Source organism: Pristis pectinata, chromosome 1 (assembly GCF_009764475.1).
Source record: "Pristis pectinata isolate sPriPec2 chromosome 1, sPriPec2.1.pri, whole genome shotgun sequence".
In the NCBI taxonomy this organism is placed as follows: Eukaryota; Metazoa; Chordata; class Chondrichthyes; order Rhinopristiformes; family Pristidae; genus Pristis; species Pristis pectinata.
Window position 1 is genome coordinate 92,519,812 of NC_067405.1, and position 18,103 is coordinate 92,537,914.

The following is an 18,103-nucleotide window of genomic DNA, read 5'->3' on the forward strand; positions in this document are numbered from 1 at the left end:
AAATGTACCCTGTTGAAAGAATGAACAAATACAGAGCAATTAATTTACCTGCAGGTCCACAACGGGCAAGCTTGTAATCAGACCTATTAGCACCAGGCAATGTGAAGGTTAATTGGCATATGCCCCAAGGAATAAACTGCTGACAAAACACTGATTTCCTGCAGCATAACACCAATAGCTGATCTAATTTATGTGACTATTTTTAATTTTATTTACCTGGGGCATGGGATAGATATCAGGAATGAGTGAGATACAAATCCAAGTTGTTTTTGGTTACTAACACACAATGTTGAAGGTGATAAAATCAAAAAGATTAAAATATTTGTTAACCAAATAGCAGAAGACCAGTCATGTGCTTAAGGATTGTTTTAGGTTGGAGAGCACAAGAATCATAGAATGAGAGAGTTATACAACACGGAAACAGGCTCTTTGGCCCACCATGTCCATAACGACCATCAAGCACCAATATACATTAATCCCATTTTTTATTCCCACATTCCCACCAAATCCAACCATTCAACTACACAATGGGGCCTGTGGATGTTTAACCTACAACCCCACACATCTTTGGGATGTGGGAAGGAATAGGAGCACCCAGAGGAAAGCCACATGGTCACAGGGAGAGCATGCAAACTTTACACAGACGGCACCAAAGGTCAGGACTGAATCGGGGTTGCTGGAGCTGTGAGGCAGCTGCACCAACTCCGTTCTCCAATAAAATGAATGGAATTTAAATGAACCAGGGAACATCAATTGGCCCCATTATCAAATACAACAGTGTTGGGTTCTTCCACAAGAATCAGAATCCCGGCAACATTGACTCAAAGGAATGCTCCTAACAATACTCCAAAAGATCACTCTGAAGTGAATCATCAATTTCCTTTGCAGCTGTGGTCAGGTAGAAGATGAACTAAGGAATTTAGGAAGAATTTAGACCTGGATAGGATTCTTTTTTCTGAACACTATCCAGTAACTTTTGAGAGACTTTAATAAACTACTAGAGTCAAACACTTGCAGGAAACATCAAAATGCAGGGGTCAAATAAGGTGAACGAAGTAGGGCTGTAGTATTCAAGAGCTCGTGTATGTATCTATGAACCCACATCTTGTCGCGAATCAAATATGAAGAAGAAAGAAAACTGGATCAATGTGGGAATCAAGAAAATTGAAGAACATGGATTACCAGAGCAAGGGCATTTGAATAAAAAAACATCTACAGGACAGAGTAAAGAAAAAATCTGTGTTTATTGAATGATTGTGGTCTGATACTTCTATCGTCTGTTATTAACTTGGCTATACCTCTGACAAATAAGCTAAATTAAAAAGACGTAGTTGCTTTTTACTGCATATGAAGGGTAAACCCTATGGCACAAAGCTCCACATGCTACCAGTATCACAATCTTGAATTGAAGATTTCCCAAGGAAGAAAAATATTGGTTCTCAGCAGATCCAACACTTGGCTGAATTCTTGTCACCTCTAATGATTCAGGCATAATCTTTGCTGGACAATGCAACAACTGTGACATGTAAGAAACTCCTTGAAATCAGCATTAAAGACAACACCAACTGTGGTTAAAAACCCACAACCCCTCATTACAAAACTTGGACTATCTGCAGGACTTTAAGCATTTTCAACAGAGCCAATATGAACCTCAATGCCAAGATTATTATGGTTTGTTTTCTTAGAATCAATATTGCTAATCAATTTCTCCTGTCTGTAGTCTTACCACACCAGAGATAGGTTGCTGGTATGGTCTCATTTTATGTTGGTGCATACAAATAAAAAAAAGGGGAAGTTTGTTAGTGCAGACAAGTAAAAAAAAGGGTAGTTTGGTAGTTTGTTGATTTGTACCACAACCAAGTTGGTTGACTGGTACAAATCAACAACTTTTACTGTGTCTGTATTCCCACCCGACTTCACTCCTTGAAGAAGTTTTCCTCTGTACCAAAGTTGTACATTGATAACAAGCCCATGAAACCACCACTTTATGGTGACAGATTGCCTGGATCTCCTGGATGCAGACTGCTTGCATGCACCAGATGCAGCAAAAAGAATAGCTTATAAATATGGTTACAATTTGGCTGTATCAATGCAAGAGAGAAATCTTATTTTTGACCCTACAATGACCAGATTGCTCTTGGCAACTGTGAGTTCAATTGTGCACATTCGCTTTTCTCCCTCTTTTGGCTGAGTGCCTTCTCTTTCTTTTTCCATTTAACTGAGTTGTGTCAGCTGTGGTTCAGTTTGGCAGCACTCTCATCCAAGTCAGAAAATTCAAAGTTCAGGCTCCACTCCAGACAAATGAGCCCAAAAATTTAGACTGCACTCTCTACGGGTCCTGCACTGTTGAAGGTGCCATCTTTTGGATGACGCACTCAGAAATAAGACTACCTGGTATATCAATTGGACTTAAAACAAAAACTAATTATTTGGTCATTGTCACCTATATATTTTTAAGATCTTGCTATACTCAAACTCACTAATGTCTCCTATGTAACAAGGATTACAGATCAAAAGGTACATCATTGACTATAAATAAAGGGCACTAAATAAATGCAATTCCTTTTCTTATCTTCCCCTTTTCCAATATTCACCTAACGACGACCTAGTTTAAGATTCTAAAGTTCAGAACCTGTGCCCTTCAACTCTTGTGGTTCAGTGCCAAGATGCAAAGTGGAGATAGAGGTAAAAGCCAAACTCTTATGAAACTTAATGTGAAATTGTCCACTTTGATGGAGAAAAGATTTCAAAAGTTTTTTTTGAAAAGTAATGCTGTTCATAGGTTTCTGGATGCCCATGAATGAAAGTCACTGAAGGTTAACATGCAATTACAGCAAGCAATCAGGAAGAGAAATGTTACTTTTCCTTTATCACAAGTGAACAAACACAAGAGTAAAGACATTTCACTGCTGTTACATCGGTGAATTTGTATCTGCAACATTGTACATGGGTCTCTCTCTCCTCCCAAGGATGTACTTGGAATAAAGCAAATGCAGTGAAAGTTCGCCAGACTGACTCCTGGGCTAGGTGGATTTTCTTATGAGGAAAGGCTAACTTGGTTAAAGCTTAGAAGAATGAGAGGCATTTCATTGAAACATGCAAAATTGATACAAGGAAGATTCAGGGATGAGATTTCCACCCACTGTTTGGGGCATCTCGAACCAGTGCTCAGTTTCAAAGTAAGGGAATAGCTATTCAAGATGAATTGAGAAGAAATTTTTTCACCCGGAGGGCAGTGAATATTTGCAGTTATGTTCCCAAGAGGACTGCAGAGATTCAGTGTCTGACTATATTGAAGATAGAGATCAATAATTTTACAACACAAAGAGAATCAAGGAATTGGGGTTATTGCAGGAAAATGGCACAAAGGTAAAAGATCAGCTATGATCTTATTGAATAGTGGAGCAGGCACAGAATGGCCTACTCCTGCTCCTATTTCTTATATTCTTATTCTCCTACTCAAATGACCAATTGAAAAGTAACAACAAGCTTCACTGAATGGCTCTTTTAATCCAGACTATAGAAAAAACTGTTCCCTCTCCCTCAGATTAATTCCCTGTGAAATTATACTTTTCACTTCCATCCTATGCAGGTCCTACACCAGTCGTGATCTGTATTCAGGAACCATGTCAGTCCACTTGTATCTCACTGCACCTTAGCCAAGCATGTTAAAATATTGACAATTTTTGAACCAAATTCAGGGTATTTAGCCTTATACGTGGGCCAAGGCCACTGCCTATATTGGTGATTTTTATGGTTCAACATTCAAGCCCACAACTGTAGACAATATGTTATTCTCTTTAAAACCTGAAATGCAACTTTGTATGCCCCATTTGATCAAGTCAGCTTGACTATAGTAAGCACGTATTAAGCAGAAAGCCTTATAAATGGAATACATTATAATCCAGCTGCTTTATCCTCCTGCAATTTAGAAGATGGAAGATTGAACAGTTCTGTAGAAAATGGCTTGGGCTATAAGCTGCCAAAAAGACTTACCAACCAGTAAGTGAGTAACTGAATAGGAGTAAATGACATATAGAAGTATCAAAGTTTAACTCTCGCTGTTCAGAGGGTGGATAAATAAGTTACATATGGTGCATATTGGTTTGACTGCTTTGGGGTGGTAAGTGGTGGCAGTAATGATGAGTAATAAGTCCTGTAAAAGTTGAGTCCACTACAACCTACTAATTTTCCTATTTAATTCAAGGGTATTAGAATATGATCTGCTCGAAGAAATGGGCTGCATAGCAACACACGTGGTTATCTCAGAACTCAAGCCATATTTCAACTCAGAGTCAGAGTCACAGAGGAGGGAAACAGGCCCTTTGGCTCACCTTCTATATGCCAGCCAATTACCCCAATCCCATTTTCTAACACTCAGCCTGGAGCCTTCTATGTCATGGCATTTCAGATGCTCATCTAAAAGCTTAAAGTTGAGAGTACCTGCCACCACCTCACTCTCAACCATTGTGTTTCAGATTTCAATCACCCTCTGTGTGAAAAGATTCTTCCTCAAATCCCCTCCAAATCTCCTATCCCTTACCTTAAACCGATGCCCTTTAGTCATAGACACTTCTGCTGTGGGGAAAAGTTTCTCATTGCACTTTATCTATGCCCCTCAAACCTCACTTAGGTCACCCTCAAGCTTCTTGGCTCCAAAACGAACACAGCATATCTAGTCTCTCCTCAGGGCTTAAATGTTCCAGTCCAGGAAACATCCTGCTGAATCTCCTCTGCAACTGATCCAGAGCAATCTCATACTTTCTATAGTGTGGCAGTCGGAACTGTACACAGTATTCCATCTGTGTCCTAATTAATGCTTCTCTACTCTTATATTCTATGCCCTGGCTAATGAAGGCCAGTATCCCATCTGCCTTCTTAATCATATTATCTATCTGTGTTGCTGCTTTCATGAACCTTTGGACACGTACACCAAGGCCCCTCTGTTCCTCACTACCTCCTAGGGTCCTACCATTATGTATGTTGTGGCCTTGTTAATCCTCCCAAAATACATCACTTCATACTTATTAGGATTAAATTCTATCTGCCATTTCTATGCCCATCTTACCAAATGATCAATATCATTCTATAGCCTAAGACTCTCGATCAACAACACCATCAACTTTTGCAGAATCTACAAACTTATCAAATGTACTTCCTGAATTCAGTTCCACATCATTAATACACATAACAAACAGCAAGGATCTCTGCAGTACACCACTGGTCACAGGCTTGCAAACACGAAAACAACCATCCAGCCATCACCCTTAGCCTCCTATCACCAAGCCAGTATTGAATCCAATTTGTCAAAGTCCCCTGGGCCCTTACCTTTTGTACCAATTTCCCATGTCAGACCTGGCCAAAGGCCTTACTGAAATCCATGTAGATGATATCCAATGCACTATCATTATCAACACACTTATCTCTTCAAAAAATTCAAGCATGAGTCAGACATGACCGCTCTGTTACAAAGCCACGCAGATTATCCCTTATAAATTTATGCCTCCTCAAGTGCAGATAATTCTGTCTCTCAGAATGTTTTTGCAATCATTTCCCTACCACTGACATGAGCCTTACCAATCTGTGACTTCATTTATAGATTCCCATGCTTCCCAAAGTTCACCAAAGTACTGGAAGATTGCAGCAGCTATTGAGGGGATCGATCAAGCTCATGAAACTAAAAACTGAGCAATCACAGCTGCCTCCTTCCCTACTATTGGAAAAGGTTTGTTCGCTATTTTTTATGAGGGCTTATACTTAATACATTGGGAATTTTCTATATCACATCAAAGTAGGTAGCACCTTAATAAGGAGCAGTGTGATCAGTACTAGTTATTGCAAGAATTGTAGCTGGACAGCAGTTGCGGGGACCAGTACCTTTGGCATCAATGATGAACATGTTGGAGTTATAAAATGCCCTTAACAAAGCAAAACACTCCAAGGCATGATTAAACAAAACTAGAACCATATGACCAAAAAACTGGTTCAAAGAGGTAGGTTTTGACTGTCTTAAGGTTGGTAAAATAGTAGAGAAGCAGTAGTGAATTCCAGAGCTCAGAGCCTTGACAGCTGAAGACACAGCTGATAATGGTGGAGCAATGAAACTTGGGAATGATCAAAAGGTGAGAACATGAGGAGTTAATAAAGTACCTGTGAGTTGTTGGGGTGGAGGAGAAAGTCTGTGGTGGGTCTATGGAGGAAGTAAGTGGTTTCAGGGAAGAGTGGCAGCGAGAAGGAAAGGTGAGAGCACTACTGTGAAGGGGGTGAGAAGGAAGGGGAAAATACTGTTCCACTGCAGCTGCTGTTAAAAAAAATACTCTACAATTTTTACGAGGTAAGAAAAGATCCCTAAAAATCTTCTCTTGTCCACTGAAACTTACTTGCTGCCCTGCTTGTGGAACTTAGCACTAAAACACTCAATGAAATTAATCAACCCAGTAAAACAATTTTCAACTGGACTTGTATAAAGTCAAGGTGAGACCACTAAAACATAAAAATCAGGCTTGTGACATGTTTGTAAGATAGTGGCACGGTTTAACAAAAAAAATTAGGCAAACATAGAATCCTAAGTGGAATAACACCAGAAAATAAAAATCTCTGCTGATGCCTCAAAAACATTTAGGGGAGTGAATAGATTCATTTTAATTAACTTGGACTCCCATTTGAAAATAGGTTGAATCAAGTAATTTCTGATTTATTTAAATTACATAGCTACGTGAGTCGATCCTACTACCCAAATGGACATCCAAGACCATTTAAACTGGCTGTCTTTGCTGTAACAGAATTCAATGTTGCCAGGTATTGGCCAGTGATTTTATGACTGCTAACTTTGACAATTCTTCCAGCTCAAAAATCACATCAGTGAGTTTACACATGCTCTTATCTGCTGCCAATAGTTTTGAATCTATCCCAAAGTAAGGTCTCATTAGAACCAATTGGGCTCTTGAGCAGGTGAAAGATTTCTCCATATACAATGATGTGAAGCCAGCCAGGCCTGCAGGACTCCAAAGATCAATGACTGGCCAACTTGGTGTGATTGTGAAATCTGTCAGGTGGTCTCTGATAGTTTGAATTCAACCTGAAATAAACCTGTTTAATAAGGGGTTGACCTTAACTGGACATCCACTGTTGTTCTATAGAGGCAAGCTGCATGAATATCTGCATAACTAAATGCATATTGGGAACTCCAAGATCTGCCAACTTGTGGTTAACTGCTAGGATTTAAATAAGTTGAATTTAATGGGGCACATGTTAATTGAGATCGTGCAAATCTTCCAAGGTTTGGAAAACAGGAAATGTGTGTGTGAATTTCACAGTACTGAAGGCTTTTTTTAGCACAACTGTACAGGCTTCACTCAGCTAGCTAAAGATCTCCTACCATGTTAATTGGCCAGACTAGCAAAACTGAACAAAACTACTTCCAATAGGAATGTAAGTATTTCCTCTCGCTGACCACTGTTTGTTCCTGAGTGCTGCTGTTTATTGCACAATTGTGTAACATTTGAGGTCAGATGCTTCTTTCTTGGTGTAGCATCAAAACGAAAAGCAGATCTAATAAAAACAGATGACCCAAAAGGAACTGCAACCAAAACATCTCTATTGCAACACATGCTGCTTCTGGCAATATAAACAATTCTTTTTCTAATCCAGAGATAGTGCAAGAAAAGTTTAGAAAACACACCTGTTTGACACCAGCAATTGGTAGAAAGCTAATTAGCATGTCACTTGCTTCTGCAATATTTGATGTCTAGCAAGTGTGATAAAATTCTCTAACAGGAGACAGGTCTCAAATAATTGCACCAGAATGCATAGCTACTAGCAAAGTACTGCAGTGCAGCAATAGCACATAATTTAAAGGAGATACAGAAGAATGAGGAGCCCAGTTCACATTGTGTGGAAACCTTCTAGGGCTTCAACAAGACATCTTTCCCTGAACTGTGATTATTTCCTACTGGTTAGGTATGGCTTTCCCAGGGAGCTGTGAAGCAGCAGCTGTGTTTGCTTCCTGTTATTACCACCTCCATTATGGGTTCAACCGGGCTGTCCTTCTGCACCGCACTGATAACAACATTTCTGTTGTCTTGTTCGTTCATTAACAAGGTGCGTACTATCCTGTGACACTGCTTTTCAAAGTAATTAGCTCCTTCATCGTTTCACCCCTGGTTACAAGAGTAATAGGCTGGGATAATTTTTAAAATGTACAGTTTAGAATTTTACTTACTGGATCTGTAAAAGTGAATGAGTCACTTGGCAAAACAGTACAGTAAGAAGTGGAAAACTTACTGTACTTTTTGTTTCTCCTTTCCAGCTTACTCTTCCTGTTGCTACCTCAGCCTTGGTAACACTTCATGAAGAAGCTAAATGCAAACAATAAAAGGAATTTTAAAAACAATAAAGACTGGAAATCTCAAATAAACACAGGAAAATATGAAAAGCAGACAGAGTAGAAGAGCATTTTAGAAACATGGTGCAGTGCTCCAGCTATAATTTCCATTTGTTTCTATTTTTAGAAACAATAGCCACACCATCTTCTCTTAAGCTTGCAAGATTCTTGTTTCAGTGTGGAACTCCCCTGGGATCCCATTGGAAAATCACCATTGTACTTGAGAAATGCATTAATGCTGGAGCAATTGGAAGCTCATCTTTTGATCTCTTCCCCTTATTTTCAAAAAACTATCTTGAAACCTTTCCAGTGGTGCAATCCAGAAACAAGTGTCACAGGCCACCACCTCAGTGCCACCTCAGTCAGTAGGCCCTTTATCCCAATGCTCAGCTGTTTTCCTTCATAGATGTTAAAGTGCTTTAAGATACCTGCCAGGCCTGAGAAGTGACATTGGTTGATTCTGTTTTAATCAAAGAGAAATTACCTCCTTTACATGGGCAGCAGTATTGCTGCTGCTGCACAGTGCTAGCAAACCAAGTCTAAATTTGGAATTTATACGTAGTCTCTGTGACAATGTGGGTTTGCCCTTGGTGCTCTGGTTTCCTCCCACATCCCAAAGTCGTGATGGTATTGATATTGGTTTATTATTATCACTTGTACCGAGGTACAGTGAAAAACTTGCCTTGCATACCGATCATACAGGTCAATTCATTACACAGTGCAGTTACATTGGGTTAGTACAGAGTGCATTGATGTAATACGGGTAAAAACAATAACCGTACAGAGTAAAGTGTCACAGCTACAGAGAAAGTGCAGTGCAATAAGGTGCATGGTCACAACAAGGTAGATCGTGAGGTCATAGTCCATCTCATCATATAAGGGAACTGTTCAATAGTCTTATCACAGTGGGGGGAAGCTGTCCTTAAGTCTGGTGCTACGTGCCCTCAGGCTCCTGTACCTTCTACCTGATGGAAGAGGAGAAGAGAGAATGACTTGCTGGCTGCTTCACCAAGATATTGAGAGGTAAAGACTCCTTGGACTCTAAGGAGGGGAGGCTGGTGTCCGTGATGTGCTGGGCTGTGTCCACAACTCTCTGCAGTTTCTCGTGGTCCTGGGCAGAGCGGTTGCTGTACCAAGCTGTGATGCATCCAGATAGGATGCTTTCTATGGTGCATCGATAAAAGTTGGCGAGTGTCAAAGGGAACAAACTGAATTTCTTTAGCCTCCTGAGGAAGGAGAGGCACTGGTGAGCTTTCTTGGCTGTGGTAGGTTAACTGGCTACTGTAAATTGACCTCCATGCAAGTGGGTGAAGGGGGAATCATAGGCATATGAGAGAGAATAGTTTACAGGGAAATAAGTGAGAAATGGGATTGATTGGGATGCTCTGAGAGCCAGTATAGACTCAATGGGCCAATTGGCCTCCTTCTATGTCATAAAATAAATATTTGCAACCTTTCTTTTTAAGCACAAGCAAAACCTTAAAGAATGTGCTTTCTTCTCTGACAGTGAGAATCCAAGCCCTATTAATTTGAGGATACAAGCATGTAATGGTGGGACTTCAAACCATAAGCTCTCTTCAGCCAGTGTTTACAACTCAGATCATTTGGGAGTACATACACTTTAATGTTGGAAGACAACATAATTGCTATCTGCAACAGAATTAACAGTGAGCTACCAAAGTTCTGATTTAATGTGTTTTGTACATACCACTCACTATACATCTGTCAGCAAGCTTTAGTACATCTGGATAAACCACAGACCCCGAATCAAACAAGTTTAATAAATGGTCACAAAATCATTGAAAGACTGTGCTACCTATTTCACCGCAAATGGATGGACACAAGTGATTAAAGCAAAGTAAATAGAAGTAAAGTGGAAGTTTAGGAAATTTATTATTAATTAGAATCAGCCTCTTGCAGGTTTTAAAAGTCATAAACAATGTTGCTAGAATTTCTTACATGAGAAGTACTGAAATTAAATGCCAATGAAATAGAAATACTTAAACAAAACATCCTGTTTGCACAAGTAAACTTTCCTCTCATTTCTATGACATTTTCAAAATTCACAGGAATACATTAATGACAATATCTCACAGATTCAACTAAGTCCCATGAAATGCCTGTGAAATGCATAACTATACAAGATAGGAGACCATTTGTCAATGTTTACAGACACAAAACTGAGTTGGGGGAGGTCCTGGTTATTTCAGCACTTATTTTAGCATACCAAGTACAACATTCCATGGTAAATTCTTCACAATGCAGTTGCTAATCCATTTGAAATAAAGACAAAGCATGTAAAATAGTGCAAATCAGGAATACAGTGTAAATGTGTTAACTACTTAATATAGATGAAACTAAACTCAATTCCATGGATCAACCAAAGGGAACCAATGACTTGGATAAAATCCAACAACACGGCTGCATTTATTGCTGGTATATCACCTATTAGACTGGTGACTGATTATGAAAGATGTTGAATATAACACAGGAAACCAGTTGTCAAGCCTGGTGAAAATCAGAAATGGAAGTGAAGTAGCAATCCTTTTCTAAAACCAGTCGTCACAACCAGTAAATTGTGGATTGCAAAAGTACCGTGAAACAAGGATAATTCAGTGTGTTTTGAAGTGGCAGGCAGTGACTACTTGGACATCACAGGGATCAGTGCTTCAGCCCTAGCTATTCACAATAAGTAACAATGACTTTGATGAGGGAATCACTGGCGACAAGCAGAACCCAAGTAACATCGATTTCAAAAAGTGCCTTTAAACACAAGTTATGAATGAAAGCTTGGTTTCTGCTGGTGGAAAGAGAAGTTAGATGTTTGGTTAGAACATTTAAGAAAACAAGTTTCCAAGGAATACACAAACTTTCCTCGACTTCCCTATCCCACTCCCATCAATACTCCTCTACCCTTGCCTTGCATAAGTACATCAGGGAGATCTAAGAAAAGTATTTTTTTTTGTGTGGCGCAGAAATGACAAGGACAGAAATGACAAGGAGCCCAAAAAAAAACTTCAAAATTTCAGCAACTGCAATTAAATGTTAATCTTTTTAAATGGATGGGTTTCAATTTTCTGCTTGGAAACCGTTTGATTGTGCACTGCCAAAATTTTAAGTTCAGCAGATCCAGTAATACACCAATCGGATCAGTGTAAGTTTATGTAAGATGCCACCATTTTTAATGGTATGTTAAACTGGAGTTAAACTGCAGATTAAAAGGTGTTGGTGTGGTGATCATCTTAATCCTTAGCATCACAGATCTATTCCTATATTAAATGCTTGTGTCAGATTTGCAGTGCCCTTCGTGAGTATTGAATATGGATGTTACTTGCTCACTGCAATATGACAAATACTGCTGTACAGGGGACTGTAGAAAGGGAGAAGGACTGGCAATACTCGAGGAGTTGGGACTTTTGAGTTCTCCAATTATCCATGGCAAAATGCATCACATAGTGTAATACTGAGATGGTAGCAATCACGAAGAACCACCCAGAATTTTACTGAATTAGGCCTTTTGTCCTATTTAAAAAAGGAGGGAGAGAGAAAACAAAGAACTGTGAACTGGTTAATCCAACATCAGAAGTGGGGAAAATGCTAGTCTTGAAATTTAGAAAACACCACTGGGATTAGATAAAGTCAAGGTGGATTTATGGAAGGGAAATAAGTGTTTGACAAACCGACATGGTTTTTTTTGAGGATGTAACTGGTAGAATAGATAAGGGAAAACAAGTGAATGAGGTGTAATGGGATTTTCAGAAGGCCATTTGGAGGTTAATATACAAAATTAAAACATGTTGGATTGTTGGTAATACTCTGGCATGGTTTGAAAATTGGTTGAATCAGACAGTAGGAATAAATAGGTCTTTATCAGAGACATAGGTGATGACAAGTGGTGTACCCCAGGGATCAAGCTGAGGTCCTAACTATTCACGATATATATCAATGACTTAGATGAGGAGACCAACATAATATTCTTAAGTTTGCTGACAACACAAAATGGGGTCGGATTGTGAGAAGAAGTTGTGAGGAGGATGCAGAGAGGCTTCAAAACAAATTGGGCAAGAGGTCAAATATGTAGCAGATGCGGTATAGCCCGAGTAAACGTGAAGTTATCCACTCATGCAGGAAAAGCAAGCAGAGTGTTATTTAAACTGGTGTTAGATTGGGAAATGTTAATTTTTGTTGGAATCTGGATAACCTTGTACATCATTCACGAGAAGTAAATATGCAGGTGCAGCAAGCAACCATACTGCTGCTGCAAAACAACAAGTTTCACGACATATGTCAATGATAATAAACCTGATTCTTATTTGAAGGCAGCAAATGGTATGTTGGCTGATTCTAAGAAGCTTAGAGTACAGGAGCAAGGATATCTCACTACAATTGTACAGGACCTTGGTAAGCCCACACCTGGAGCACTGTGTGCCGTTCTGGTCTCCTTACCCAAGAAGGGTCATACAGGCTGTCCCCAGGTTTATGAACTCCTGACCTATGGACACCCGAACATACAAATGAGCATATATACAACTGTTAAATTCAAAAGTCTGATGTATGTACATACATTCACTCCTATGAATGGCAGAACTAGTTTCCTCTCTCTCTCTCCACTTTTAGTAATTGATCTTTCTGATCAGTCTTGTGTGCTTTGGATGATATTCATTGCAATACCATGGAAGTATGATCACCATATTGAGTGATTTCTGTGTATTTTCCAACTTATGGACAAAATCAACTTATGGATCTCTGTAAAAATGGAACCTGTTCGTTACCCAGGGATGGCCATACTTGTCTCCAAGACAGTGCAAAGAAGGTTCACTGGACTGACTCCTGGAATGGTGGTTTATCTTATGAAGAAAAACTGGGTCAATTAGACCTGTAATGGAGTTTAGATCTCATTACAATCACACAAAATTCTGACAGAGTTTTATAGACCAGATGCAGATAGCATATTCCCCTTATTTCCCCTGACTGGGTGGGGGGGGCAGATGCTCACAGTCTCAGGATGTGTAGTAAGACATTAATAATGGAGATGAGGAGAAACCTCTTCACTCAGAGGGGCAGTGAACCTATGGAATTCTCCACCATAGAAGGTTCTGGAGATGAGTCGTAGAAATATATTTAATAAGACAGATTGAGAATTTGGCAGCATCAATCCTACAATTAAATACAGTTACTGGTGTGCTGTGCAGCAGACCTTTAGCATGTTTTGAACATCTCAGATCAATATCAAGTCAATAATCTGTAAATTGAGTACAGGCTGGCATGTTTGGATGCGTGCGGCAGGCACAATGGATAATAATTCCATTCAATGTCTTGTCTCTCACATGAAGAATGGCCACACACAACGCCCTTTGTCTATCTGATCCTCACACGAGGTGAGACAGTGGAGGGGTTAATAATGTGCTAAATTCATGAGCAGATATCATTCACTAAGCAATTATACTCATTTGAAGAAATCATACATTACATGTGTATCGCATTTTAAGCACTCATCACGTTTAGACAAAGTTAACATATCCACTTCTCTGATTACATTGGTAAGAGGAAAACTGCATAGACTTCAAAAATCTTCCTTTATAAGAGGTTATATACTTAAAATATCCACTGGACATCCAGAAAATCTCATTAAAATGAACTGTTTTGCCTTAAAAAGTGACCCATGCATTTTCTCATTCTGTTTAAAATTTATTGACTAGAACTTCATTTTACCTTGGCACATCCCTTCTCGTTTCCTACAAAAATAACTTGTTTGTTTACTTGCATCCACCCCTGTATTACGACACCTCCCTCCAACACGTTCATTGGATCATGTAAAAGCATTACTGAAGAATGTGTGTGTAGGTGTGAATAGGATTGCTTGCCAAATTTACAACTCAGAAAAACATCAGATTCATTGATTAAAACACACACACACACATACACACATACACATAGACCAATTTCTCATGGACTAACTGAAATAGATTTAATTAGTATGCACTTCGTTACAATATTCAGAAAAACTGGCTTGCTCTGTTTCAGGAGATTCTGACTTTCCCTTTTGATTTGAGCATATGTATGATTTATGGGAATGGTTGGGGTCTGGGTCAGAAAGGGTAACAAACCTAATCCCAAAGACATACAAAACATTCCAAAATAAGGTCTCTATAAACTGACAGAAATGAACTTTGAGTTACCAACCAGAAGCTCAATTGCCAAATCCAAAACTGGATTAATGTTTAATAATCACTAAACTCATTTTATTGAACGACATACTTTCAGTTTGTTATTGTGCTGACATTAATAGTAATACAGCTGAGGATAATGGTTTACATAATACTGCAGAATTACTTTGAATCTGAAAGATTATGTTCCAACAGTAAGTTTATTTGCTGTTTCCAGTCAAATTTGTGAATAATTTAAAATCCCATAAATACACAGGCTACAGAATGATTCAGTACCTCGAGCATTGTCTTCTCTATTGCTTCATAAGGAAACGCAGAGCATTACACAGCCATGTTACAAAAACAACCCACACATACTATCCTGATGCTGTAAAGTCAGCTTCTAATAAAGTACTGCAGCAGTTAACTTTCTTTCCACCATATTAATAGCACAACTCTCCTGCAATAGCAGACCCCATTACCTACTTAATTCAGTTGAATGCTAATCTTCCATTGGTTATCACGAGCAGAGAAAAACAACCACAGATCAATCAAACCAGTGCCTTCAGACATAAAGCACTCACTATCTCCTTATGAAATCAATTACTCTGTTTAATCACATCCATTCACTTCCACGCTCAGCAACAGGTGGGCGCTATCAGGGCTGGAATGTATCCTGAATGCAGAGGACAACAACATTTTAATTTAAGAGCTGTTGTTAACTTGTAAATAAAGTTATTTTAAAACATTAAAAAAGAAAAACACAAAATGAGGGCCTGGAAAAAGAGGTTAAAAAAAGCAGGTTAAATACAGGGTGAAGCTCCCTCTACACTATCCAAAGTAGGGACGGCACCGTTTAGAGTAAACACCCTGCTACACTCTCCCATCACAGGACATTACTGCAGGAGTTGAAAACAAAACACAAGAAAACATTCGTTGCTGGCCTGCGATCTTCTAGGGAAATAGTCACTTCCAGGCCAGCTCCATTGAACTGAATGAGCAACGGTAACCAATTGTTGCACAGGTGGATGCGTTGGGAAGGGGAAGGAAGGGGATGAACAGCACACCTCATATCCCAAAGTCACCAACTCCTTAATAACACTAAAGGAAGAAAGGAATTTTCACTTTGTTGTGGCTCTGTGAACTACAGCCATAGAGTCATAAACAGATACAGCAAAGAAACAGGACCTTCAGCCTCCTTAGTCCATGCTAACCATCAAGCACAAAGTTGCACTAGTCCTATATTAATCTTTTTTATTTTCCCACACTCATCAACTCCCCCCAGATTCTACTACTCGCATACACTCAGGGCAATTTACAGTGGCCAGTTAACCTAACAAGCCGCATGTCATTGAGTCACTGTCATAGAGTCACTGTCATAGAGTTACACAGCACGGAGACAGGCCCTTTGCCTCAACTCATCCAACCCGATCAAGTTATCTAACTGAGCTAGTCCTGTTGGCCTGTATTTGGCCCATATCCTTCTAAAACGATGGTACCCATGTAGCTGCCTAAATGAAATGTGGGAGGAAACTGAAGCACCTGGAGGAAACTCATACAGTCACAGGGACAATGTGTAAACTCCACACAGACAGCACCCAAAAGTCAGGATTGAATCTGGGTCTCTGGTGCTGTGAGGCAGCCCCTCCAGCTGGAAACACATGAGAATGCAGATGCTGGAATCTGGAGCAACATACAAAATGCTAGAGGAACCCAGCAGGTCAGGCAGCATCTATGGAGGGAACTAGACGGTCAACGTTGCAGGTCAAGACCCTGGACAAAGGGTCTCGACACAAAACATCGATTGTCCATTTCCCTCTTCCTTCCATAGATGCTGCCTGACCTGCTGAATTCTTCCAGTGTTTTGTGAGCAGTTCTTGCCGCACCACTGTGCTACCCCAAATGATGGGGACAATGCAAGCAAAGGTTTGGTTGGTTGGAAGGCAAGGTAAAGGAGAAAGGGGTGAGGATAAATTTATGGGCATGGTAAAGGTTTATAGTCAGTAGAAGAAGACATATTAAGATCAGTGGTATTAAAGCAGGATGTCAGAACTGATATGAAGAAGATAGAAAATCAGGAGAATGGAATAGAGAAATAAAAACAGAAGATACTGGAAATACAGGGAGCATCTGTAGGGAGAAAAAATAAGTCATCTTTTCAGGTCAATAACCCTTCATTGGGATACCCGAGTTTGTGTTATGTCTATCTCTGTGCTGACAAAAATATCTTACATATTGATGCAGAATGACATCCAAACTGAATGAATGACTAACTGATGTTCCATCAGCAAGTTTATTAGCAGTTTTCAGTCAGAAATGGAATGAAGTCCTTACAGAGACTGAGTGATTGGGGAAGTGGGGGGCACGGGAACAGCAGGAACAGTTATGGCACCTGACAAGATGGCTCACAGTGATGCTTTCCTTGTTCTAGAGATGGAGCTGTGGAGATAGGAAAGTCAAGAAAATGAAGGGAACAGTTAGAGATAGACCATGCACACTTGAGGTGAAATTTGAAAAGGATCCCAATATATTTGCAGAAAAAAAGTTGAGCGAGATCCCTTTAGTAAGAATGCAATAAAGATAGGTCACATATGTTACAGAAAGACAATCATAGCTATGTCCCCTTTGGTTTGCATTTAAACAAGATTGCTTATTTGGTAAAGCTGAGTTGAAACAAAAGGAGAAGTTGCTCAATGTGAGAATGTTCAATTGAAGGGGAGGAATCTAGTAGTCACTTGGCCTTGGATGAGTCTCTATCCAAGGCCATTCTGTTGATGAATGGACATCCATGATAAATAATAGATGGCTTATGCAGGGAAATAGGACAATGGCAAAGTTGCTTTGAATGTCGAAAAAGTCACATATGCAGGTGGGAAGAAATTGGTTATGGGGGTATGTGAGGTGGGGGCAGGGTGCAAAAATTATGTGAATTAAGTGTTGTTGGAGCAGCACTCATCAAGGCAAATGGACAGCGCTCCATAACTCCAAGCTTATGAATCCTCAGTTAAGGGCATAAGGGAGCACGGAACATCCAGGGTTCGAGAAGGGAAGGTTACAGCGCATAATGAAAATATGACGTAGGGTGAGATTGAAGTGGGAGAGAAACCCAGTCAGACAAAATTGATGGGGAAAAAGGATCTAGAAGGGTGATGATATCTCAATGGGATGACAGAGATAAGCAGATTTGCAGCCCAGGATAGGTTTGAAATAGAATGAGTCTGTACTGCAGATGACAGAGGCTGAAGCATTCATTTGATGTGGCATGACCTCGCACATTTATCTCACGATGTGGCAAGCCATGGTTTGAGAACTACTGATTATCATGCAGTTTCAACACCCTTAAGGCAGTAACACACGTTGCTCAGATGTAGTTAAAAATAAAATCACAGAAAAGTTAGCCTTACTGCAAAGTGAAACGAACAATTTAAGTCTTTCTGACCTAATAATACAGAATTATTACAGACGATGCCCGCATTACAGGGGGTTCTGGTACTAGAAAATAGTCCTTATCACAATTTTTCATGAAGTGAAGGCACGCCATTTGCACGTGTCAAGAAACATGAGTTGAGAAAAT

The 18,103-nt window shown here is 39.7% G+C and overlaps 1 protein-coding gene across 9 annotated transcripts in view; it reads right to left on the reverse strand.

Moving 5' to 3' along the window:
- The window catches only part of sipa1l1 (signal-induced proliferation-associated 1 like 1), a 275,095-nt gene that overhangs the window by 141,627 nt on the left and 115,365 nt on the right, over nucleotides 1-18,103 (reverse strand). For 6 of the 9 annotated variants that reach the window (XM_052040071.1, XM_052040229.1, XM_052040297.1 and 3 more), the window contains one exon: nucleotides 8,284-8,357. The exons of 2 other annotated variants lie outside the window; for them this stretch is intronic. The gene's annotated coding sequence lies outside the window, so the exon portion shown is untranslated. Of the gene's footprint in view, nucleotides 1-8,221; nucleotides 8,358-18,103 lie in introns of all 9 variants that reach the window. One more of the 9 variants, XM_052039904.1, reaches the window with a different exon arrangement.